The following is a 26,430-nucleotide window of genomic DNA, read 5'->3' as shown; positions in this document are numbered from 1 at the left end:
TTGGTATCAGGATGATGTTGGCCTCATAAAATGAGTTAGGGAGGATTCCCTCTTTTTCTATTGATTGGAATAGTTTCAGAAGGAATGGTACCAGCTCCTCCTTGTACCTCTGGTAGAATTCAGCTGTGAATCCATCTGGTCCTGGACTTTTTTTGGTTGGTAGGCTATTAATTATTGCCTCAATTTCAGAGCCTACTATTGGTCTATTCAGGGATTCAACTTCTTCCTGGTTTAGTCTTGGAAGAGTGTAAGTGTCCAGGAAATTATCCATTTCTTCTAGATTTTCCAGTTTATTTGCATAGAGGTGTTTATAGTATTCTCTGATGGTAGTTTGTATTTCTGTGGGGTCGGTGGTGATATCCCCTTTATCATTTTTAATTGCGTCGATTTGATTCTTCTCTCTTTTCTTCTTTATTAGTCTTGCTAGTGGTCTGTCAATTTTGTTGATCTTTTCAAAAAACCAACTCCTGGATTCATTGATTTTTTGGAGGGTTTTTTGTGTCTCTATCTCCTTCAGTTCTGCTCTGATCTTAGTTATTTCTTGCCTTCTGCTAGCTTTCGAATGTGTTTGCTCTTGCTTCTCTAGTTCTTTTAATTGCGATGTTAGAGTGTCAATTTTAGATCTTTCCTGCTTTCTCTTGTGGGCATTTAGTGCTATAAATTTCCCTCTACACACTGCTTTAAATGTGTCCCAGAGATTCTGGTATGTTGTATCTTTGTTCTCATTGGTTTCAAAGAACATCTTTATTTCTGCCTTCATTTCATTATGTACCCAGTAGTCATTCAGGAGCAGGTTATTCAGTTTCCATGTAGTTGAGCGGTTTTGATTGAGTTTCTTAGTCCTGAGTTCTAATTTGATTGCACTGTGGTCTGAGAGACAGTTTGTTATAATTTCTGTTCTTGTACATTTGCTGAGGAGTGCTTTACTTCCAATTACGTGGTCAATTTTGGAGTAAGTACGATGTGGTGCTGAGAAGAATGTATATTCTGTTGATTTGGGGTGGAGAGTTCTATAGATGTCTATTAGGTCTGCTTGCTGCAGAGATGAGTTCAATTCCTGGATATCCTTGTTAACTTTCTGTCTCGTTGATCTGTCTAATGTTGACAGTGGAGTGTTGAAGTCTCCCATTATTATTGTATGGGAGTCTAAGTCTCTTTGTAAGTCTCTAAGGACTTGCTTTATGAATCTGGGTGCTCCTGTATTGGGTGCATATATATTTAGGATAGTTAGCTCTTCCTGTTGAATTGATCCCTTTACCATTATGTAATGGCCTTCTTTGTCTCTTTTGATCTTTGATGGTTTAAAGTCTGTTTTATCAGAGACTAGTATTGCAACCCCCGCTTTTTTTTGTTCTCCATTTGCTTGGTAAATCTTCCTCCATCCCTTTATTTTGAGCCTATGTATGTCTCTGCGTGTGAGATGGGTCTCCTGAATACAGCAGACTGATGGGTCTTGACTCTTTATCCAGTTTGCCAGTCTGTGTCTTTTAATTGGAGCATTTAGTCCATTTACATTTAAGGTTAAGATTGTTATGTGTGAACTTGATCCTGCCATTATGATATTAACTGGTTATTTTGCTCGTTAGTTGATGCCGTTTCTTCCTAGCCTTGATGGTCTTTACATTTTGGCATGTTTTTGCAATGGCTGGTACCGGTTGTTCCTTTCCATGTTTAGTGCTTCCTTCAGGGTCTCTTGTAAGGCAGGCCTAGTGGTGACAAAATCTCTAAGCATTTGCTTATCTGTAAAGGATTTTATTTCTCCTTCACTTATGAAACTTAGTTTGGCTGGATATAAAATTCTGGGTTTAAAATTCTTTTCTTTAAGAATGTTGAATATTGGCCCCCACTCTCTTCTGGCTTGAAGAGTTTCTGCCGAGAGATCTGCTGTTAGTCTGATGGGCTTCCCTTTGTGGGTAACCCGACCTTTCTCTCTGGCTGCCCTTAAGATTTTTTCCTTCATTTCAACTTTGGTGAATCTGGCAATTATGTGTCTTGGAGTTGCTCTTCTCGAGGAGTATCTTTGTGGCGTTCTCTGTATTTCCTGGATTTGAATGTTGGCCTGCCCTACTAGGTTGGGGAAGTTCTCCTGGATGATATCCTGAAGAGTGTTTTCCAACTTGGTTCCATTTTCCCCCTCACTTTCAGGCACCCCAATCAGACGTAGATTTGGTCTTTTTACATAATCCCATACTTCTTGCAGGCTTTGTTCATTTCTTTTTCTTCTTTTTTCTTTTGGTTTCTCTTCTCGCTTCATTTCATTCATTTGATCCTCCATCGCTGACATTCTTTCTTCCAGTTGATCGAGACGGTTACTGAAGCTTGTGCATTTGTCACGTATTTCTCGTGCCATGGTTTTCATCTCTTTCATTTCGTTTGTGAGCTTCTCTGCATTAATTACTCTAGCCATCAATTCTTCCACTTTTTTTTCAAGATTTTTAGTTTCTTTGCGCTGGGTACGTAATTCCTCCTTTAGCTCTGAGAAATTTGATGGACTGAAGCCTTCTTCTCTCATCTCGTCAAAGTCATTCTCCGTCCAGCTTTGATCCGTTGCTGGCGATGAGCTGCGCTCCTTTGCCGGGGGAGATGCGCTCTTATTTTTTGAATTTCCAGCTTTTCTGCCCTGCTTTTTCCCCATCTTTGTGGTTTTATCTGCCTCTGGTCTTTGATGATGGTGATGTACTGATGGGGTTTTGGTGTAGGTGTCCTTCCTGTTTGATAGCTTTCCTTCTAACAGTCAGGATCCTCAGCTGTAGGTTGTAGCTGTAGGAGATTGCTTGAGGTCCACTCCAGACCCTGTTTGCTGGGTATCAGCAGCAGAGGCTGCAGAAGATAGAATATTTCTGAACAGCGAGTGTACCTGTCTGATTCTTGCTTTGGAATCTTCCTCTCAGGGGTGTACTCCACCCTGTGAGGTGTGGGGTGTCAGACTGCCCCTAGTGGGGGATGTCTCCCAGTTAGGCTACTCAGGGGTCAGGGACCCACTTGAGCAGGGAGTCTGTCCCTTCTCAGATCTCAACCTCCGTGTTGGGAGATCCACTGCTCTCTTCAAAGCTGTCAGAGTCGTTTGCGTCTGCAGAGCTGCTGCGTTTGTTGTTTATTTACTGTGCCCTGTCCCCAGAGGTGGAGTCTACAGAGACAGGCAGGTTTCCTTGAGCTGCTGTGAGCTCCACCCAGTTCGAGCTTCCCAGCAGCTTTGTTTACCTACTTAAGCCTCAGCAATGGCGGGCGCCCCTCCCCCAGCCTTGCTGCTGCCTTGCCGGTAGATCACAGACGGCTGTGCTAGCAATGAGGGAGGCTCCGTGGGTGTGGGACACTCCCGGCCAGGTGTGGGATATGATCTCCTGGTGTGCCTGTCTGCTTAAAGCGCAGTATTGGGGTGTGAGTTACCCGATTTTCCAGGTGTTGTGTGTCTCAGTTCCCCTGGCTAGGAAAAGGGATTCCCTTCCCCCTTGCGCTTTCCAGGTGAGGCAATGCCTCGCCCTGCTTCAGCTCTCGCTGGTCGGGCTGCAGCAGCTGACCAGCACCGATCGTCTGGCACTCCCCAGTGAGATGAACCCAGTACCTCAGTTGAAAATGCAGAAATCGCCGGTCTTCTGTGTCGCTCGCGCTGGGAGTTGGAGACTGGAGCTGTTCCTATTCGGCCATCTTGCTCCGCCCCCTAAACTCAAATTTTTATCTTAGATTTTAACTTCAGTGCTTTTACCACCAGACTGAGTGATCTTATTAATATAATTACTTGATTTTCTTAAGGTCCACCTGAATTTATCATTAGATTTGAGATATGTTATATCATCATTAATTATAGTTCAGCATTATTTTTTAAATAACACATTAAATTTAGTTAGTTGAAAGTTTATTAAGTTAGGTAATCCGAATTATGAATTTTAGATTAAAGATCATTCTATCCATACAGAGACAGATGCCCCTCTTGTATAGAAAAAGCTTTAAAACATTTGAATTTAACTTGGCCCTATGTGCATCTTTATGACGAATTCACATTTCAAATGATATGGTGTCTTTTTGTTCCATGCATAACCAATCTTCTGTTGGTATCAATTACTAGCACATGGATAGAATTTTAAGATGAATACATTTCTTTTCACATTTCTCATGGAAATATCCCAAACTATTTCTTCAGATGACAAAACTGAGGCTCAGATAAATTAATACTTGTCCATAATTAGAATGTAAGTAGCTTAGTGGAAGCTTGAACCAGGTCCTTTGTCTACAAATTATCTTTACTGTTTTTCTACTTAATATTAATTTTTGACTAATCTGAATGAATTTGAAATTTGTGCATAGGCTTATTTCATCTTTCCAAAGAGTTTTATTTTTCTTTTTAATCACAGCAAATGTGGGTGTCTGATCTTAAGTCACACACTTACACATATACAGTATATAAATAGATATGTATGTGCTGTCTGAATATATATAAATATATATGTATATATACACATATATACACATTATATATATACACACACATATACTATATATATATATATATATATATATATATATCTGCACCTTAATATCTATCTCATCGAAGAGGTTATTTTTTTCTCTTTCTCTCTCTTTTTCAAAACTCCATCTCCAAATGCTCTACCCTAAATCAATTAATGAGGACACTAGACACCATGTTGTTTCCTGATTGCCCCTGCCATGTGGAACTCAGAACTTAAGAATTTGACCAGAAACTCCATAAACCCAGAGAGCCTCTTCTTATTAGCTCCTTCTCCCCTTGTCCAGATATTTAGAATGTGTCCTAGTTTGGGTGGATGTATATGCATATGCTAAAGAGGTCCCTGAATTTCTTTAGCTCTCCCTGGAATATTACAGTGAGTTTTCTGGTAGGTGAATGAAATAGCCCAAGACTTAGTTTGTTCAACATGTTATATAAGGTGAATTAATTTCTTAAGTGAACCACAGGTTTTATGTATTTTAGTTGTGTCCAGTAGAGGGACCAGGGAGGCAACGTTTAAACTTTTGTGGTCTAGACACCTGTAATTATATACGGGTGACTTAACAAAAAGCTTTCAAGTCTTGTTAAATGCAATTGGACTTAGGAACTCAATCTATTTGAAATTATTGCCCTTACAAATCCCTGAATAAAAATGTTGCTAAAAGTACAGAACGTTGTGTGATGCTTTTGCCTGGTTTCTCCATTTTTAGGTCAAACTCATTGACATCCAGTGGATGCCAAATGCTAACTAGTAAGTAGAAATACAATCTTGATTTTTACATAAATTTTTCACTGAAAAATATGTGAACTTTCACAGAGACACAACTAAAGACACAACTTTCACGCAGACACAACTAAAATGGTCTATGTCAAACCATTAGCAGTCAATTTATACTTAATTTGTCAATTTGCATTTGTCAAGATGCCTACTATTTATTATTCCTCCTGAAATCATGAATTCCCTGGGAAGGCTGTGACACCAGTTACTCATTTTCCTCTTTTGTAGTCTCGGGCTTATTAGAAGAGTATATCTTGAAAAGTAAAATGTGTGTTGCCAAATCCATAAAGCTTTTTCTCACTGGGGTCATTTGTTTATTCAACAAAGAGTATTTGGGCAAATCCTATGTGCCAGGGGCCGCACAAAGTCCTGATGATTCAGTGGTAAATGACTAAGATACGGTTCCTTCATTACTCATGGAATTTCTAGTTGAGCAAAGAAGACTGACATGAAGAAAGTGAAGACCAGCAAAAAAAGAATTCAAAAGGTGTAAAGTGCTATGGGGATATAGCGTATGTACAGAAGCTGAGGCTGGCAGGCTGAAAGGGACTTAACTTTCACACTGTTTGAGAGAAAGCAAGGGTGCAGGAGAGATACAGGTGGCAGAAAAACAGGAAGTGAGAGACGGGCAGAGAAAGAATGAGAGGAGTGGGGACAAGACAGAATGGTATAGGCAAAGAAATTATAGGCAGATCAAGAAAGACACTCAGTGGCCAAAAAGTAAATGAGCGATGACAAAGACAAAGATGAAGTGATGAGAAATAGGAGGCAGTGAGTCAGGGAGGGTATAGTAAAGCCTTTGTTTTTGTCTTCCAAGAATCCCTTCTGACTCCTCTGTGTGACAGTATTCTGATTTGTCTTCAGAAAACCAATAATCTCCTAGTCTTAGCCCATATGGTTTCAGGTGTTGAACTCACGCCCTAGATCTGTCAGTCTGGAGTTGGACATGGATTCCCAGCCTGTCAGACTTATAGCTTAGATGTGCTCATGAAATCCCAAACCAGTTTAGTGAGAGTCATACCAGGAATTTTTGCTGGAACTGTCAGATAAGAGATCTAATCTTGCACTGGGGTGTTAAGCTGATAGAGCACATGTTTAGAGTTGCTCCTGCTATAACCTAGGGGCACTTGCTGAAGAATAAATGAAACTTAAAGGAGAGTAAATTTGATTTAAGACAATATTTATGAGAGATGTTGTTTGAGCACCTGGATCAAACCATACTTGATCTATTCAGGGATATCTCCTTTTGGCTAGCTGTGATTTGGATTTTCTGACATTATAATGTCAAAGGTCCTGATTATACATGGTTTGGGGCTGTTGACACTATTGGACTGAAGCTCTTGGGGACAAGAAAGGGAGAAAGAAGTCCCATGCAATTAGAATTGTTTCATCTGTCAAGAGACCAAGTTTCTGGAGGGGAATCTTTCCACTGGTCATTTTCTAAGCCTGGATCAGGTCTGGCACAACTTCAGCCTGTTGACTACATTAAAGTATGTCAAAGAGCACTTTAAGCAATCTCCACACTGTTTTCCATAGTGGCTGTCCTAGTTTACATTCCTACCAGCAGGGTAAAACTGATCCCTTTTCACCGCATCCTGACCAACATCTATTAGCTTTTGATTTTTTGATTATGGCCATTCTTGCAGGAGTAAGATGGTATTGCACTGTGGTTTTGATTTGCATTTCCCCGATCATTAACTATGTTGAGCATTTTTTTCATATGTTTGTGGCCATTTGTATATCTTCTTTTGAGAATTGTCTACTCATGTCCTCAGCACATTTTCTGATGGGATTGTTTGTTTTTTTAATCACTAATTTGTTTGAGTTCCTTGTAGATTCTGAATATTAGTTCTTTGACAGATGTATAGATTGTGAAGATTTTCTCCCACTCTGTAGGTTGTCTGTTTACTCTGCTGATTCTTTCTTTTGCTGTGCAGAAACTTTTTACTTTAAGTCCCACCTTAACAATTTATTATTGTTTTTGTTGCATTTGCTTTTGAGTTCTTGGTCATGACTAAGCCAATACCCAGAAGGGTTTTTCCAATGTTATCTTCTAGAAATTTTGTGATTTTAGGTCTTAGACTTAAGTCCTTGATCCATCTTGACTTGATTTTTGTATAAGGTGAGAAATGAGGATTTAGTTTCATTTCACTACATGTGGCCTGCCAATTATCCCAGCACCATTTGTTGAATAGAGTGTTCTTTCCACACTTTGTTTTTGTTTGCTTTGTCAAAGATCAGTTGCCTGTAAGTATTTGGATTTATTTCTGCATTCTCTATTCCGTTACATTGGTCTATGTGTCTTTTTTTTTTTTAAACCAGTACCATGTGGTTTTGATGACTATGGCCTTATAGTATAGTTTGAAGTCAGGTAATGTGATGCCTCCAGAGTTGTTCTTTTTGCTTAGTCTTGTTTTGGCTAATGTAAGCTCTTTTTTTGGTTCCATACGAATTTTAGGATTGTCTTTTCTAGTTCCATGAAGAACGATGGTGGCATTTTGATGGGAATTGCATTAAAATTGTAGATTGCTTTTGACAGTATGGTCATTTTCACAATATTGATTATACGCATCCATGAGCATGTGGTGTGTTTTCATTCGTTTGTGTCGTCTATGCTTTCTTTCAGCAAATGTTTTGTAGTTATAGAGGTCTTTCACCTCCTTGTTAGGTATATTCCTAGGTTTTTCTTTTTTTCCTTTTGCAGGTATTGTGAAGGGTGTTGAGTTCTTGATTTGATTCTCAGCTTGGTCACTTCAGGTGTATAGCAGAGCCACTGATTTGTATACATTAATTTTGTATCCTGAAACTTTGCTGAATTCATTTATCAGTTCTAGGGCATTCTGGAGGAATTTTTAGGGTTTTTTAGGTATACAATCATATTATCAGCATAGAGTGACACCTTGACTTCCCGTTAACTGATTTGGATGCCTTTTATTTCTTTCTTTTGTCTGATTGCTCTGGCTAGGACTTCCAGTATTATGTTGAATAAAAGTGGGGAGGGTGGGAATCCTTGTCTTGTTCCAGTTCTCAGAGGGAATGCTTTCAACTTTCTCCCTTTCTTTTTCCCTTATGTTGACTATGTGTTTGTCATATATGACTTTTATTACAATGAAGTATGTTCCTTCTATGCCACTTTTGCTGAGGGTTTTAGTTATAAAGAGATGCTGGATTTTGTCAAATGCTTTTTCTGCATCTACTGAGATGATCATGTGATTTTTGTTTTTAATTCTGTTTATGTGGTGTATCACATTTATTGACCTGCATATGTTAAACCATCCCTGCATCCCTGGTATGAAACCCACTTGGTCATGATGGGTTATCTTTTTGATATGCTGTTGGATTTGGTTAGCTAGTATTTTGTTAAGGATTTTTGCATCTATATTCATCAGAGATATTGGTCTGTAGTTTTTGTTGTTGTTGTTGTTGTTACGTTCTTTCTTGGTTTTGGTATTAAGGTGATACTGGCTTCATAGAACGACTTAGGGAGGATTCCCTCTTTCTCTACTTTGCAGAATAGTGTCAATAGGGTTGGTATCAATTCTTCTTTGAATGTCTGATAGAATTCAGTTGTGAATCCATCCGGTCCTGGACTTTTTTCTTGGTAATTTTTTAAATTTCTATTTCAATCTCGCTATTTGTTATTGGTCTTTTCAGGATTTCTAATTCTTCCTGGTTTAATCTGGGAGGTTGTATATTTCCTGATTCAGCAATCCCACTACTGGGTATCTACCCAGAGGAAAAGAAGTCAGTACACAAAAAAGATACTTGCATACTTATGTTTATAGCAGCACAATTCACAATTGCAAAAATATGGAACCAGCCCAAATCCTCATTAATCAAAGTGTGGATAAAGGAATTGTCATGTATATACCATAGAATACTATTCAGCCACAAAAAGGAAATAAATAATGGCATTCACAGCAACCTGGATGGAATTGGAGACTATTATTCTCCAATTGTGAAGTAACTTAAGAATGGAAAACCAAACATTATGTGTTCTCACTCATAAGTGGAAGCTAAGCTATGAAAATGCAAAAGCATTAGAATGATACAATGGACTCTGAAGACTTAAGAGGGAAGTGGGGGAGGGGAGTGAGGGATAAATGATGCAAATTGGGTACAATGTGTGCCTGGGTGATGAGTGCACCAAAATCTCACAAATCACCACTAAAGAACTTATTCATGTATCCAAACACCACCTATTCTCCAAAAACCTATGGAAATAAAACATAAATTCAATTATTTTTTTGAAAAAGAAGTTGTTATCTGGAAGATTTAATTTTAAATGATTTTGAGACTGTAGTGGATACTCAGTGAATGCTTAATGAATTAAAGGCCAAATTGAAAACTATTTAAAAAATAAAAGTATGTTGAAGAGCAAAGACGTGCTCTAGGTAAGGGGGCCTGTGGGAGGCACTACCTAGATCCTAAGTCCAAACTTAGAGAACCTGGCTTAAAGTTAAGGCCTTTAACAACAATAGAGTTGGTAAAGCAGGGAATCTACGTCAGTTTATGGTAATTATCTGTGGGAATCTGAGACATAAGGGCCAAAGCAATGAGAATTGGATGGCACCAATGTTGGCAAATAAGCAAGGTACATAACTGAGAAATTCACAGGGCTTCACTAATGATTTACTTGGTGCCTACTATGATCCAATTTCTAGGTCAGACTTTTTTTTAGGGTTTTAAGGGAATTAGAAAGCACTGTGTCTCCCACTGAAGGACTTGTAGAGGAACTCTAACAGGTATAACAATTAGAGATCAGTACAAGGCAACATTTCTTCTTTTTTTTTTTTTTTTTTTTTTTTTTGCTTGCAAGGAAATCTACAAGCCACCACCAGCAAAAGAGAAATTCACAGAAGAGAGGTGGATAAGAATCATAATAAAAATATCAAGAGATCAGCACTAATGATTTTTAGTGCTTAATATGAGTCACACACTGTGCTACGCATTTTAATTTACATTCTCATATGATCCTAATAAGCACATTATGATATATATATTCTATTAATATCACCATCCTATAGATGAGAAAACTGAGCCCTATAATTGCTAAGTAATTACACAGATAAGGAACAGTTTATACAGATAAGGAACAGTGGAGCTGGGATGCAAACTCAGTTTGTTTGATGGCAAAGATTCATCCAAGGGCAGGATGGGTAGCCAAGATCTTCAGAGACTGAACTAGGCACTGGAAAACCAATAATTGAGAGTCATTCCTCATCTCTCTCACTTCAACTTCACTTCTCAGATTGCTTCTCTCTTACTGATTTTTGTATCTAATTTTTGTCTTCAAAATGTTTTCAATCTCTCTTTCATCCCACAATTTATCTTGTTCATAGACATATATGGTTGAGTCAACATCAAATCTATGCATTTTTTGTTTAAAACCCCTACCACTGATTGAGTTCAATGCTAGCCTCCCAGGCCAACTTCCTGGAAAAGAAATCTAACTGGGATCCTGTGATTACTTATGTTTCCACTTATATGGACTCTGGGCAGGGATACTTCAAACAATGATTGCACAGGTATCCCAAACTAGCTACAACAATTTCCAAACTGTGTGATCCAAAGCATAGACTCAATAGAAAATTAGAGAAGGGATTGAGTTGTGAACACTTCCTAGAGAATATTTAACCTGGACTAGTCTTTAGAAGCTGGGACAATCTGGTCTGGCAGACACAGTGTTGGAGCATTCAAGGCAGGGACAGCGGAGAGGAAACAAGAAGAGCAGGTTCACAAAATGTGGAAGAGAATGTTCTACCTATAGCCAAAGGTTTATGGAGGGAAGCACCAGAAAGTAAAATAGTGTGTAATTTTTCTTCTTCCTCCAATGTTTTCTCTCCAATATGTGCCTTCTTTTGACTTGTGAGAATTAGCTTTTTGATATTCTGGGCTTCACTGATTTCTTCCTTTCAAGGCAGCATGATGTGACAGAAAGGACAAGTAGCAGGGGAGCTGGTTTCTGGTCACTGCCTCTCAGAGCAGCGAAATATCTTAGACCTATCACTTCACATCCCTGTGGATCATTTTTTGTGCATCTCTCAAACCCTTGCCTACCTTATGGGTCATTATAGGTTTAAGTTGCATTTCTTGATCACTGAAGCAAAGCCATCCCATTAAATTATTTAAACCAGAAATCTCACAAATGTCTTTTCCTTATAGTCTCTTCTTCAAAGATGGTATTAAAGTGAACAAGCCTCATCACAAGTCTGGCTTGAATCATGAACAAGACTTCTAGCTATTTCATACTCCCCATTTCCTTTCCAGATAGGACTGATGGAAACATAAAATCTGTTTAATCAGATTCAGATGTTAGTGATCAGATCAGAGTTGTCATATTCAGCAGAGGCCACCCCACCTCCCACCATTTGTAAGCAGCTCTGCTCAATATTTAATTGACTTTGTGAAATACTGTATCATATAAGTGCAATTAATTTTGTGAATTGATATATTTTGAAACATAGAAAACTTTTTCTGAGGCAATTATTTTTATACCCCCATCTTCCAGCTGATAACATATGTCTTACATTTATATTCTCAGGTGGGAAATGACATAATACTACTAATTAGAATCTTGAAAAAATGCTCATTTTTTCTTTCAGTCTTAGAAATTTGAAATGTTTTATACATACTCAGCTTTTCATGTCTAACATTAGCTATATATAAGTACATATACATACACTAAGAAGCTTCAAAGAGAAAAATATCACTAAAATCTACTGTGACTTAGAATCCTCAAATACCTGAAACTTTTTCTTTTTTCTTTTTCTTTTTGTCTTTATTTTTTTGCTATTATTATACTTTAAGTTCTAGGGTACATACGTACAACGTGCAGGTTTGTTACATATGTATACATGTGCATGTTGGTGTGCTGCACCCATCAACTCGTCATTTATATTAGGTGTATCTCCTAATGCTATCCCTCCCTGCTCCTCCCACCCCTCAACAGGCCCTGGTGTGTGATGTTCCCCTTCTGGTGTCCAAGTGTTTCCATTGTTCGATTCCCATCTATGAGTGAGAACATGTGGTGTTTGTTTTTTTGTCCTTTCGATAGTTTGCTGAGAATGATGGTTTCCAGCTTCATCCATGTCCCTACAAAGGACAAGAACTCATCCTTTTTTATGGCTTCGTAGTATTCCATGGTGTATATGTGCCACATTTTCTTAATCCAGTCTATCACTGATGGACATTTGGGTTGGTTCCAAGTCTTTGCTATTGTGAATAGTGCCACAATAAATATACGTGTGCATGTGTCTTTATAGCAGCATGATTTATAATCCTTTGGGTATATACCCACTAATGGGATGGCTGGGTCAAGTGGTATTTCTAGTTCTAGATCCGTGAGGAATCGCCACATTGTCTTCCACAATGGATGAACTAGTTTACAGTCCCACCAACAGTGTAAAAGAGTTCCTACTTCTCCACATCACTCTCCAGTACCTGTTATTCCCTGACCTTTGAATGATTACCATTCTACTGGTGTGAGATGGTATCTCATTGTGGTTTTGATTTGCATTTCTCTGATGGCCAGTGATGATGAGCATTTTTTCATGTGTCTGCTGGCTGCATAAATGTCTTCTTTTGAGAAGTGTCTGTTCATATCCTTCACCCACTTTTTGATGGGTTTTTTTTTTTTTCCTTATAAATTTGTTTGTGTTTTGTATATTCTGGATATTAGCCCTTTGTCAGATGAGTAGATTACAAAAATTTTCTCCCATTCTGTAGGTTGCCTGTTCATTCTGATGGTAGTTTTCTTTGTTTGTTTATTTTGTTTTTGCTGTGCAGAAGCTCTTTAGTTTAATTAGATCCCAGTTGTCAATTTTGGCTTTTGTTGCCATTGCTTTTGGTGTTTTAGACATGAAGTCCCTGCCCATGCGTACGTCCTGAATGGTATTGCCTAGGTTTTCTTCTAGAGTTTTGAAGGTTTTAGGCCTAACATTTAAGTCTTTAATCAATCTTGAATTAATTTTTGTATAAGGTGTAAGGAAGGGAACCAGTTTCAGCTTTCTACATATGGCTAGCCAGTTTTCCCATCATCATTTATTAAATAGGGAATCCTTTCCCCATTTCTTGTTTTTGTCAGGTTTGTCAAAGTTTAGATGGTTGTAGATGTGTGGTATTATTTCTGAGGGCTCTGTTCTGTTCCATTGGTCTATATCTCTGTTTTGGTACTAGTACCATGCCATTTTGGTTACTGTAGCCTTATAGTACAGTTTGAAGTCAGGTAGCGTGATGCCTCCAGCTTTGTTCTTTTGGCTTAGGATTGTCTTGGCAATGCGAGCTCTTTTTTGGTTCCATATGAACTTTAGTTTTTTCCAATTCTGTGAAGAAAGTCATCAGTAGCTTGATGGGGATGGCATTGAATCTATAAATTGCCTTGGGCAGTATGGCTATTTTCATGATATTGATTCTTCCTATCCATGAGCCTGGAATGTTCTTCCATTTTTTGTGTGTCCTCTTTTATTTCACTGAGCTGTGGTTTGCAGCTCTCCTTGAAGAGGTCCTTCACATCCCTTGTAAGTTGGATTCCTAGGTATTTTATTCTCTTTGAAGAAATCGTGAATGGGAGTTCACTCATGATTTGACTCTGTTTGTCTGTTATTGATGTATAGGACTGCTTGTGATTTTTGCACATTGATTTTGTATCCTGAGACTTTGCTGAAGTTGCTTATCAACTTAAGGAGATTTTGGGCTGAGATGATGCGGTTTTCTAAATATACAATCATGTCATCTACAAACAGGGACAATTTGACTTCTTCTTTTCCTAATTGAATACTCTTTATTTCTTTCTCCTGCCTGATTGCCCTGGCCAGAACTTCCAACACTATGTTGAATAGGAGTGATGAGAGAGGGCATCCCTGTCTTATGCCAGTTTTCAAAGGGAATGCTTTCAGTTTTTGTCCATTCAGTATGATATTGGCTGTGGGTTTGTCATAAATAGCTCTTATTATTTTGAGATACGTTGCATCAATACCGAATTTATTGAGAGTTTTTAGCATGAAGGGCTGTTGAATTTTGTCAAAGGCCTTTCCTGCATCTATTGAGAAAATCATGTGGTTTTTGTCTTTGATTCTGTTTATATGCTGGATTATGTTTATTGATTTGTGAATGTTGAACCAGTCTTGCATCCCAGGGATGAAGCCCACTTGATCACAGTGGATAAGATTTTTCATGTGCTGCTGGATTCGGTTTGCCAGTATTTTATTGAGGATATTTGCATCGATGTTCATCAGGGATATTGGTCTAAAATTCTCTTTTTTGTTGTGTCTCTGCCAGGCTTTGGTATCAGGATGATGCTGGCCTCATAAAATGAGTTAGGGAGGATTTCCTCTTTTTCTATTGATTGGATTAGTTTCAGAAGGAATGGTACCAGCTCTTCCTTGTACCTCTGGTGGAATTCGGCTGTAAATCCATCTAGTCCTGGACTTTTTTTGGTTGGTAGGCTATTAATTATTGCCTCAATTTCAGAGCCTGTTATTGGTCTGTTCAGGGATTCAACTTCTTCCTGGTTTAGTCTTGGGAGGGTATATGTGTCCAGGAAGGTATCTGTTTCTTCTAGATTTTCTAGTTTATCTGCGTAGAGGTGTTTATAGTATTCTCTGATGTTAGTTTGTATTTCTGTGGGATCAGTGGTGATATTACCTTTATCATTTTTTATTGCATCTATTTGTTTATTCTCTTTTCTTCTTTAATAGTCTTGCTAGCAGTCTGTCAATTTTGTTGATCTTTTCAAAAAACCAGCTCCTGGATTCACTGATTTTTTTGAAGGGTTTTTGTGTCTCTATCTCCTTCAGTTCTGCTCTGATCTTAGTTATTCCTTACCTTCTGCTAGCTTTTGAATGTGTTTGCTCTTGCTTCTCTAGTTCTTTTTTTTTTTTTACTTTTTCTTTCTTTTTTTTTTTTTTTAAATGTACTTTAAGTTCTAGGGTACCTGTGGATAACGTGCAGGTTTGTTACTTATGTACACTTGTGCCATGTTGGCGTGCTGCACCCATCAACTCGTCACCACCCATCAACTCGTCATTTACATCAGGTATAACTCCCAATGCAATCCCTCTCCCCTCCCCCCTCCCCATAATAGGCCCCGGTGTGTGATGTTCCCCTTCCCGAGTCCAAGTGATCTCATTGTTCAGTTCCCACCTATGAGTGAGAACATGCGGTGTTTGATTTTCTGTTCTTGTGATAGTTTGCTGAGAATCATGGTTTCCAGCTGCATCCATGTCCCTACAAAGGACACAAACTCATCCTTTTTTATGGCTGCATAGTATTCCATGGTCTATATGTGCCACATTTTCTTAATCCAGTCTGTCATTGATGGACATTTGTGTTGATTCCAAGTCTTTGCTATTGTGAATAGTGCCGCAATAAACATATGTGTGCATAGCAGCATGATTTAGAATCCTTTGGGTATATACCCAGTAATGGGATGGCTGGGTCATATGGTACTTCTAGTTCTAGATCCTTGAGGAATCACCATACTGTTTTCCATAATGGTTGAACTAGTTTACAATCCCACCAACAGTGTAAAAGTGTTCCTATTTCTCCACATCCTCTCCAGCACCTGTTGTTTCCTGACTTTTGAATGATTGCCATTCTAACTGGTGTGAGATGGTATCTCATTGTGGTTTTGATTTGCATTTCTCTGATGGCCAGTGATGATGAGCATTTTTTCATGTGTCTGTTGGCTGTATGAATGTCTTCTTTTGAGAACTGTCTGTTCATATCCTTTGCCCACTTTTTGATAGGGTTGTTTGTTTTTTTCTTGTAAATTTGTTTGAGTTTTTTGTAGGTTCTGGATATTAGCCCTTTGTCACATGAGTAGATTGCAAAAATTTTCTCCCATTCTGTAGGTTGCCTGTTCACTCTGATGGTATTTTCTTTTGCTGTGCAGAAGCTCTTTAGTTTAATGAGATCCCATTTGTCAATTTTGGCTTTTGTTGTCGTTGCTTTTGGTGTTTTAGACATGAAGTCCTTGCCCATGCCTATGTCCTGAATGGTATTACCTAGATTTTCTTAATTGTGATGTTAAGGTGTCAATTTTAGATCTTTCCTGCTCCATCTTGTGGGCATTTAGTGCTCTAAATTTCCCTCTATACATTGCTTTAAATGTGTCCCAGAGATTCTGGTATGTTGTATCTTTGTTCTCATTGGTTTCAAAGAACATCTTTATTTCTCCCTTCATTTCGTTATGTATCCAGTAGTTACTCAGGAGCAGGTTGTTCAGTTTCTATGTAGTTGAGTGGTTTTGATTGAGTTTCTTAGTCCTGAGTTCTAGTTTGATTGCACTGTGGTCTGAGAGACAGTTTGTTATAATTTCTGTTCTTGTACATTTGCTGAGGAGTGCTTTACTTCCCACTATGTGGTCAATTTTGGAATAAGTGCTATGTGGTGCTGAGAAGAATATATATTCTATTGATTTGGGGTGGAGCGTTCTGTAGATGTCTATTTGGTCTGCTTGGTGCAGAGCTGAGTTCAATTCCTGGATATCCTTGTTAACTTTCTGTCTCGTTGATCTGTCTAATGTTGACAGTGGGGTGTTAAAAGTCTTCATTATTATTGTGTGGGAGTCTAAGTCTCTGTGTAGTTTTCTAAGGACTTCCTTTATGAATCTGGGTGCTCCTGTATTGGGAGCATATATATTTAAGATAGTTAGCTCTTCTTTTTGAATTGATCCCTTTACCATTATGTAATGGCCTTCTTTGTCTCTTTTGATCTTTGTTGGTTTAAAGTCTATTTTATCAGAGAATAGGATTGCAACCCCTGCCTTTTTTGTTTTCCATTTGCTTGGTAGATCTTCCTCCATCCCTTTATTTTGAGCCCTATGTCTCTCTGCACATGAGATGCATATCCTGAATACAGCACACTGATAAGTCTTGACTCTTTATCCAATTTTCCAGTGTGTGTCTTTTATTTGGAGCACCTAGGCCATTTACATTGAAGGTTAATATTGTTATGTGTGAACTTGATCTTGTCATTATGATGTTAGCCGGTTATTTTGCTCGTTAGTTGATGCAGTTTCTTCCTAGCATCAATGAACTTTACAATTTGGCACGTTTTTGCGGTAGCTGTTACCGGTTGTTACTTTCCATGTTTAAAGTTTCCTTTAGGAGCTCTTGCAGGGCAGGCCTGGTGGTGACAAAATCTCTCAGTATTTGCTTGTCTGTAAAGGATTTTATTTCTCCTTCACTTATGAAGCTTAGTTTGGCTGGATATGAAATCCTGGCTTGAAAATCATTTTATTTAAGAATGTTGAATTTTGGCCCCCACCCTCTTCTGGCTTGTAGAGTTTCTGCTGGGAGATCCACTGTTAGTCTGATGGGCTTCCCTTTGTGGGTAACCTGACCTTTCTCTCTGGCTGCCTTTAACATTTTTTCCTTCATTCAACTTTGGTGAATCTGATAATTATGTGTCTTGGAGTTGCTCTTCTTGAGGAGTATCTTTGTGGCATTCTTTGTATTTCCTGAATTTGAATGTCAGCCCGCCTTGCTAGGTTGGGTAAGTTTTCCTGGTTAATATCCTGTAGAGTGTTTTCCAACTTGGTTCCATTCTCCCCATCACTTTCAGGTACACCAATCAGACATGGATTTGGTCTTTTCACATAGTCCCATATTTCTTGGAGGCTTTGTTCATTCTTTTTACTATTTTTTCTCTAAACTTATCTTCTTGCTTCATTTCATTGATTTGATCTTCAATCACTGATACCCTTTCTTCCAGTTGATCGAATTGGTTACTGAAGCTTGTGCATGCATCATGTAGTTCTTGTGCCATAGTTTTCAGCTCCATCAGGTCATTTAAGGACTTCTCTATGCTGGTTATTCTAGTTAGCCATTTATCTAATCTTTTTTCAAGGTTTTTAGCTTCTTTGCGATGGGTTGAAACTTCCTCCTTTAGCTTGGAGAAGTTTGATCATCTGAAGCCTTTTTCTCTCAACTCATCAAAGTCATTCTCTGTCCAGCTGTGTTCCATTGCTGGCAAGGAGCTGCATTCCTTTGGAGTCGGAGAGGCACTCTGATTTTTAGAATTTTCAGCTTTTCTGCTCTGTTTTTTCCCCATCTTTGTGGTTTTATCTACCTTTGGTCTTTGATGGTGGTGACATACAGATGGTGTTTTGGTGTGGATGTCCTTTCTGTTTGTTAGTTTTCCATCTAACAGTCAGGACCCTCAGCTGCAGGTCTGTTGGAGTTTGCTGGAGGTCCACTCCACACCCTGTTTGCCTGGGTGTCAGCAGTGGAGGCTGCAGAACAGCAAATACTGCTGAACAGCAAAAGTTGCTGCCTGATCATTCCTCTGGAAGCTTTGTCTCAGAGGGGTACTCGGCTGTGTGAGGTGTCAGCCTGCCCCTACTAGGGGGTGCCTCCAGTGCCTCAAGTTAGACTACTTGGGAGTCAGGAACCCACTTGAGGAGGCAATTCTGTCTGTTCTCTGATCTGAAACTCCGTGCTGGGAGAACCACTACTCTCTTCAAAGCTGTCAGACAGGGACATTTAAGTCTGCAGAGGTTTCTGCTGCCTTTTGTTCGGCTATGCCCTGCTCCCAGAGGTGGAGTCTACAGAGGCAGGCAGGCCTCCTTGAGCTGCGGGGGACTCCACCCAGTTTAAGCTTCTGGGCTGCTGCCTTGTTAACCTACTCAGTCCTCAGCAATGGAGGGCATCCCTCCCTCAGCCCCACTGCCGCCTTGCAGTTCCATCTCAGATTGCTGTGCTAGCAATGAGAGAGGCTCCGTGGGTGTGGAACCCTCTGAGCCAGGCGTGGGATATAATCTCCTGGTGTGCCATTTACTAAGACCATTGGAAAAGCACAGTATGAGGGTGGGAGTGACCCGATTTTCCAGGTGCCCTCTGTCACAGCTTCCCTTGGCTGGGAAAGGCAATTCCCTGACCCCTTGCACTTCCCAGGTGAGGCAACACCTCTCCCTGCTTCAGCTCACACTCGGTGGGCTGCACCCACTGTTGAGCACCCACTGTCCAACAAGCCACTGTGAGATGAACCCGGTACCTCAGTTGCAAATGCAGAAATCACCCAGTCTTCTGCGTCACTCTGAAACTTTTTAATACATGTAATTTTTTGGTTAAGAAAAAGGCAAACACTAAAAAACAATATTAATTGGGAAACATATAAAGATAGACTAAAAATGTTCTACTCTATGCCTCTGGTCGGTACAAATTTTGTTCTATATCCTTCATTTCTTCTTTCCTTCCAGGACCCTATAGAGAACCTGCATTAGTCCATTCTCACACTGCTATAAAGAACTGCCCAAGACTGGGTGATTTATAAACAAAAGAGATTTAATTTACTCACAGTTCCCTATGGCTTGGGAGGCTTCAGGAAACTTACAATTGTGGCAGAAGAAGAGAAGAAGGCATGTCTTACATGGCAGCAGGTGAGAGACAGAGTGTATGTAGGAAGGGAAGGAGGAAGAGCCCCTTATAAAACTCACGCACTATCACCATAACAGCATGGGGAAAACTGCCCCCATGATCCAGTCACCTGCCCTTAGGTCTCTCCCTCAACATCTGGGGATTACAATTCAAGATGAGATTTGGGTGGGGACATAAACCCAACCATATCAGAGGCCAAGGTTAAAAATGATTACCTCTAGCTGGCCGAGATTCCTTTGCCAGTTTCTTAATGCCACTGTAACAAATTATCACAGATTTAATGGCTTCAAACAAAACAAATGTATTATCTTGCTATTCTAGAGGTCATATTTCCATAATAGGCTTTTAAAAAATGTTTTGGCTGAGCTATGTTCTTTCTGGAAGTTCTACGGGAAAATCCAGTTCCCTTCCTTTTCTAGCTTCAAGAGGTTACTAGTGTTCCTTTCTCAGAGCCCCTTTCCATCTTCAAACTCAGCATCACAGCATCTTCAAACATCTTTTCTTTGACCTCTGCTTCCATTATCACATCTTCTCTCTTACTCTGACCCTCTGGTCTCCTGCTTACAAAGACCATTGCAATTAAATTGAGCCCATTGTGATAATCCATGATAATCTCACAAATCTCAAGATCCTTAATTTAATCTCTTCTGCAAAGTCACTTTTGCCATGTAAAATAATATATTCCCAGGTTCTGGAAATTAGGATGTGCACATCATTGAGGAGGTAGTATTCTGCCATTCAAAATTAACAATGATAAATAATTCAAATATTATTATCTGACTTGGCCTAGACACTTGCCATTTGACTCAAGTCAATAAACAATCATTAAGGCTGAATAGGTCCTAATGGATAAGGTGCAATTGAGTTATGGTCTTCACCAACAAGCAGCTTACAAGATAGACAATAAATAACCAAGTGAAACTCAAAGCAGAATGGGGCCTGAGGTGGGGAGAGGCATGGACTGTTCAGACAAAAGGCAGGCAGGCACGTGGCAGTGATGCCTCTAGGGAATTCAAAGTTCTGATGGGGGTTAGATTAGGTGACTTTTCAAGCCCATTTCAAGCCTTATATTTCCATGACTCCTGCTGCTGAATAGAGTCTTAGCAACAAATTAATTTTAAGTTTTGTACCCTGTTGACTTCTTAAAGGAATTGTGACAGTGTATAGATTAGAGCACAGTACGAGACAAGGCATTTAAGAATGAGAAAGAACAGAGTGCATAAGACAGAAGTGGGTTTTTTAAACTTCAGAATTGAGTATGTTGAAACTCTTGGGCTATAACTGTGTATTTTATCTTTTGATTATTATGGTCAAAAGGGAAAAAAAAGAAATACAGTTAAACAACCCATTGGGGAAGGGGTAGGGAGAGAAGAAGGCAAACTTAAACAATAACTTATTATCCAATTACTGAATAAAGAACATCCAAACATAATGGCTAATAACTTCAACTGTAGTTTTATAAAGGACAGAGAAAATTTTAATAACAGTGATTGAAACACAGATACCACTCTGGTGAAAACTTGTTGACTCAATATCTTTTTCTTCAGATTCTTTCTCAAAGAACTATCTTACATAATTTTTACTGCAATTTAAAATGTTCCAGGGGTTATTTCTTTTTAAAGGAGTCTTTGGGTTATTATCATCTCTTTACATTAATCCCGTAGGATCTTTCTGAGCAAATTCAAATTATTAATACCTTGGAAAAGAAATCCAAGTATTCAATCCTTCACAAGACTGATTTAATACTATGATTTCCAAGTAACTGAAGCATTGGCATCTGTGGATCTGATTAGTTGCATCTGCTCAGAGAAAAGCCTGGATGGCCTTTCAGAAGGTGTTGGGGAGGGTGCCATGAAAGCAGTCCTGGGGGCCCTCTCCCTCTACTCTTGAGAGATATCAGTAAGCATCTGACCCCAACAGGGTTTGCTGATGGTCCTTGTTGTGAACTCTGTCAGCTCTGTGGAGAAAGTGCAGAGTCTGACTGCAAGGGACAATAGCTTCACCTAAAAGAGTTAGAAGACGCAGACTTTTCTGCTGTGTACCTTTTAGCATTACTGTATATTAAGCTTTCCAGTGTTAAGATGGTAATTGCAGAGAAAGACTCCTATAGGACTATAAATTAAGGGGCATGCTTCCTCTGTCTGAGCTTTTTGTGCTTTATTCACATCAAAAGGCAATTACTTTTTGTGCACACTGAATCCCACCAGTTTAATGGGGCATGTAAAATAGGCCTTGCAATTTGCCCTTAATCTTAAGCTTGCTGAAAATGAGGGCCTGCTAACCATTTGGATTCTTAAAAACAGCCTGACCTTCAATAACTTCGCCTTTGTTTAACTTGACTAAACTGAACAATTTCTGAGAGTTGCATTCTTGGTGGTACCACGTTATTCTCATGGAAGATTTTCCTAAACATTATTAGGAGACAAGGAAGGACCAGTTGCTGGGTGCTCTATGGCACAGTACTGCCTGAAACTTCTTCACAGATGCCTGGGATGGATTTGCCTCATCTGCCAGCAAAGCCAGGGACAGGAGGCAAGAAATAATGTTGGCTTCAGAGTCAGTCCAACCTGGGTTTGGACACCAGCCCTACTGCTTACTGATGGACTGAGGGGGTGACCTCACATAAATTAACCTCTCATCCTGTGTCTTCGTCTGGAGAACAGAGTAAGTATACCTTGGGGAGCAAGGAAGCTCATGTAGGAACTCACATAGGAAAACTGGCTTTCACATGCTACATTCTTAAATGGAAGGAGTAGTAGCCATCAGATAGTGGTTGTAGAAATAGTATTTCTATAATTAATGTTAAAGTAACTATTTAGGATCCAAAAAGTGGCACTATGGATCAAGAAGACTTAAGGGGAAAGAGCTAACATTTGAGGGACGTGAGGGTCAAAAATCAGGAAAACAAAGACTACACATCTCAGGCAAAAGGTAGCAACAAGTTCCAAACAAGAAAACAGAAGCACCTATCAGAAAGGAGCAGGTGAAAGCTCATGTAGAGTGGAGATAACACTGAGAACAAAGTGAGGAAGGTGTTGTTGTATGACGAAGGAAAATGCAGAGGAGGTATTCAGAGCGGACTTTTAGAGTTTTTCCAGTTAAACTGTGCATTAGTCAGCTCAGTCTGCCATAACACAATGTCTTAGATTAGGCGGCTTAAATGATGGAAATTTATTTTCTCACAGTCTGGAGGCTGGAAGCCCAAGATGAAGACACCATCTGGGCTGCTTTCTGGTGAGACCTCTCCTCCTAGTTTTCAGATGGCTGCCTTCTCTCTGTTCTCACATGCTCTTTCCTCTGAGCACATGCAGAGACAGTGAGTTGAGAGACAGAAAGAGAGAGCTCTGGTGTCTCTTCCTCTTCTTACAAGGGCACCAGTCATATCACATTAGAGCCCCACCTTTATAACGTCATTGAAGTTTAATTACTATCAAAAAAGTCCTATCTCCAAATGTAATCACATGGGAGGTTACAGCTTCAATATATGTTTTGGGGGATGCAATTCATTTCATAGCAGACAGATTATTTCATAAAGTGGTGTTGTGTATCCCATGACTGTTTCCATTTCAATAAGGGCCTCTTAAAACAGAGAAGACTTTGAAATCCAAACAAATGATGCACAAAAAAACAGAATTTTAGTCACAATGGTTAGATTATTAGGAAAATATTTGGGGGATGGGGAATTTTCTGCTGCTTTCCGAATCACAAAGTGTAAGAACCTCTTGATTCTACCTGTAAGTAAAGCTCTTCTGGCTTCTTGGTCCTTTCTGTTTAAGCTCCAGGGTCCTGCTTGAGTCTTTGCTCATTTAGCAGATTAAATTTTATTTCCTTTTATTATCCTTGGCTCCTGTCAGTTGCCCTAACATATCACAGTGAAGTGCTGATGAAACTAAACTTACAGATATCTTCAGGCCTTGACCTCAGGAAACTTAATTTGTCTCTCTTCTCTATATCCCTGTTGATATCCAATGTTGCCTTTGATTTAAGAAGACATGTCACACTGGGCACTCCTCATCATTCCAAGGAAAGACCTGCTGCTTTGAATCAGAAATGTCACATTGTGTCCAAGGAAATCAGTAGAGAGACCACCTACCTGGGTATCTAATGACCTGCACTCAAGTTGATCTCTGCCCGGAAATTACTTCCAGATATTCATCAATCTCTTATCAATCTTTGGACCTTATTTCCCACATACACACACAAAAAGGGGAGTTGGATAAGATCTAAATTGAGGCTGGCCATGGTGATTCATACCTGTAATCCCAGCATTTTGGAAGGCCAAGTGAGGAGGATAGCTTTAGACCAGGAGTTCAACACTAGTCTGGGTAACCTGGCAAAACCTTATCTCTACAAAAAAAAAAAAAAAACTTAGCCTGGCATGGCGGCACACACCTGTAGTCTTAGCTACTTGGGTGGCTGCAGTGGGAGGATCACCTGAGCTCTGGAAGTCAAGGCTGCAGTGAGCCATGACCTTGACATTGGGTGAAATGAGTGAGATCCTGTCTCAAAAAAAAAAAAGATCTAAGATGAATATATCTAGAAGAATTTTTGACAGTACGGTCTCATCGTTTGGGGTTTTAGGATACTTGTAGAATACAGACAGAAGACAGCTGCCCAGAATGAGCTACAAGGATGATATACCTTCATCTAATATCCTTCTTCATGCTTATAGAAAGAGCCAATATGGTATTTAAGAGGATGAGGAGGATGAAGTGAGAAAACAGGGTTGAAAAGGAGTAGAGAGCAGTATGAATGGTTGGCTATTTGACTTTCAGGTCATATTATGCCAAACGCATCACTACTAAGTGGTGATTTCATGTGACATGATTTGGTCATTAGACACGGGATTACACTTGAAAGGCTTCTAAGGGAAGGTTAACTTTGAACAGAATTTTGGAACATAACTTTCTGTGTGTGTGTACAAATAATAATATTGTATGTTTGCCTTCTTAGCAGCCCCTAAGGCACCTAACTTCTTTTCCCAAGTCATCTCCAACTGATGTTAATAAGGAAAGGTTTCTATAACAACATCATCTTTGCTCTAAGCAAGTAGAAAGGAGATCCTAGGGAGGTAAATTCAGAAGATCAGAGTGAAAAAGAACCTTCAAGAGGGAGAGGAGCATTAGACATCCATGGTAAAACCAGGAGGTAGGACAGTAGTGCTTAGGTTGAAGAAAGTACAGAGGAGATGTCCTTGTCAATGAGAAGGAATGTGTTGGAGAAGGGACTCTATGAATATGGTGTTTAAGAGTTCTTTGCATAGCAAGTAATAGGAAACCAAACTCCAACTCATTTGTGCCAGAAGAGAATGCCTTTTCTTTGGGGCTGAAGAATCCAAGGGAATAGATTAGGCATTGTATGTAGAAGAAAATAACATATTTGCAGCTTCTTGTTTGACTTTTAACTTCTGTCCTTCCAGAATATTTAGGGGTGTCTCATAGAACCTTGCCGGCAGTTCAGAAAATGGGGTTTTGTTACAGGCTGAATTGTGTCCTCTCAAAATTTGTACGTTGAAGTCCGCACCCCCAGGGCCTCCAAATGTGGCCTTGTTTGGAGACAGGGTCTTCAAAGAAGTAGTTAAATCAAAATGAAGGCATATGAGTGAACCCTAATCTAATGGGACTCGTGTCCTTATAAAACAAGGAAGTGTGGCTGCTACAGAGAGAAGGTCATATGAAGACACTGGAAAAAGATGGCCATCTGCAAGCCAAAAAGAGAGGCTTCAGAAGTAGCCGACCCTGACGACACCTTAAACTAAGATTCCAAAAATCGTGAGTGAATGAATTTCTGTTATTTTAGCCACACGATCTTTGCTACTTGTTAGAGCGGCCATAGCAGATTAATACAGGCTATAAGATGCTTGATTCTGAATTTTAGAATTTTCAGCACTGGAATAATGACTATCATTGAAAGAATCTCTGCCCAGGCACCTGGAAACTAAGATATGAAGAGAAATGTTCACTGCAGGCCAATGCCCTGATGCAAATGGATCACAGTAAATTCAGCCTACTATTCCTAAGGATGAGCGAAATTATGGATGCTTCACCTTTGTAGGAAGCAATTCGTTTCAGAGGTTGTCTGGAGCCTTGAGACTTCATCTGCAGATTAACTGCGAATGTGATATTCTTGTACAAGTCTGCTTAGTGTTTTTATTCTTAAAGACAACTCTATGTCTGATGTTTTCCCTCTGGCTACAGTCATTGTATTTGCACACAGGGCATTTTATTTCCCTTGATTCTTAACTAATTTTTTCTCTATCAACCTCATAAGAAACAACAATATTTCTTTCCAAAAATTCGTGGTGAAAAATTTCTATAATCATTAAAAAAACCCAAGCCTCCCAGTGTATGAGAAAGTACAATGCCTTTATAAGGCAAGAATGCCAGGTGGGTAAAGACTGTTCCATTCTCCAAAAATGGCCAACTTTTTCCACACCCCACTCTCTAAAAGAAGCCAAGACAGAATCAGAGAGGGCTTCTGATTGGCTGGCCCTTCAGATTTTACAACGTTTCCACTGAGAATTAACCTCCAAAAAATCACCCAGGAATCTCAGGCCCACCATGCTTGTGAATGTCTTTCTGGAAGTCAGCTGGCAGGCAAGAAGCCATCTACATCCTCATCCTCATCCTCCTGCATTTTACCGGCCTCTAAGCATGGTTTACATTAGATGTAATAATTCTGTTTCCAGCCACAAAACTTGATCCTTATAATTCAATCATAATCAAGTTTCCAACGGGAAAAATCATTTGCAGAATATTTGCCTTTCTATTTTTGTTTCTGTTATTTTTTTTTCCTTGTAGAAGTAATAT

The 26,430-nt window shown here is 39.4% G+C and overlaps 1 long non-coding RNA gene across 1 annotated transcript in view; it reads right to left on the bottom strand.

Moving 5' to 3' along the window:
- Positions 1-26,430, bottom strand: part of LOC103216945 (uncharacterized) — a 535,367-nt gene that overhangs the window by 252,708 nt on the left and 256,229 nt on the right. The gene's annotated exons all lie outside the window — the stretch shown is intronic.

The sequence above is a fragment of the Chlorocebus sabaeus genome, chromosome 10 (assembly GCF_047675955.1).
Source record: "Chlorocebus sabaeus isolate Y175 chromosome 10, mChlSab1.0.hap1, whole genome shotgun sequence".
In the NCBI taxonomy this organism is placed as follows: Eukaryota; Metazoa; Chordata; class Mammalia; order Primates; family Cercopithecidae; genus Chlorocebus; species Chlorocebus sabaeus.
This window is presented reverse-complemented; position numbering and strand designations above follow the sequence as displayed.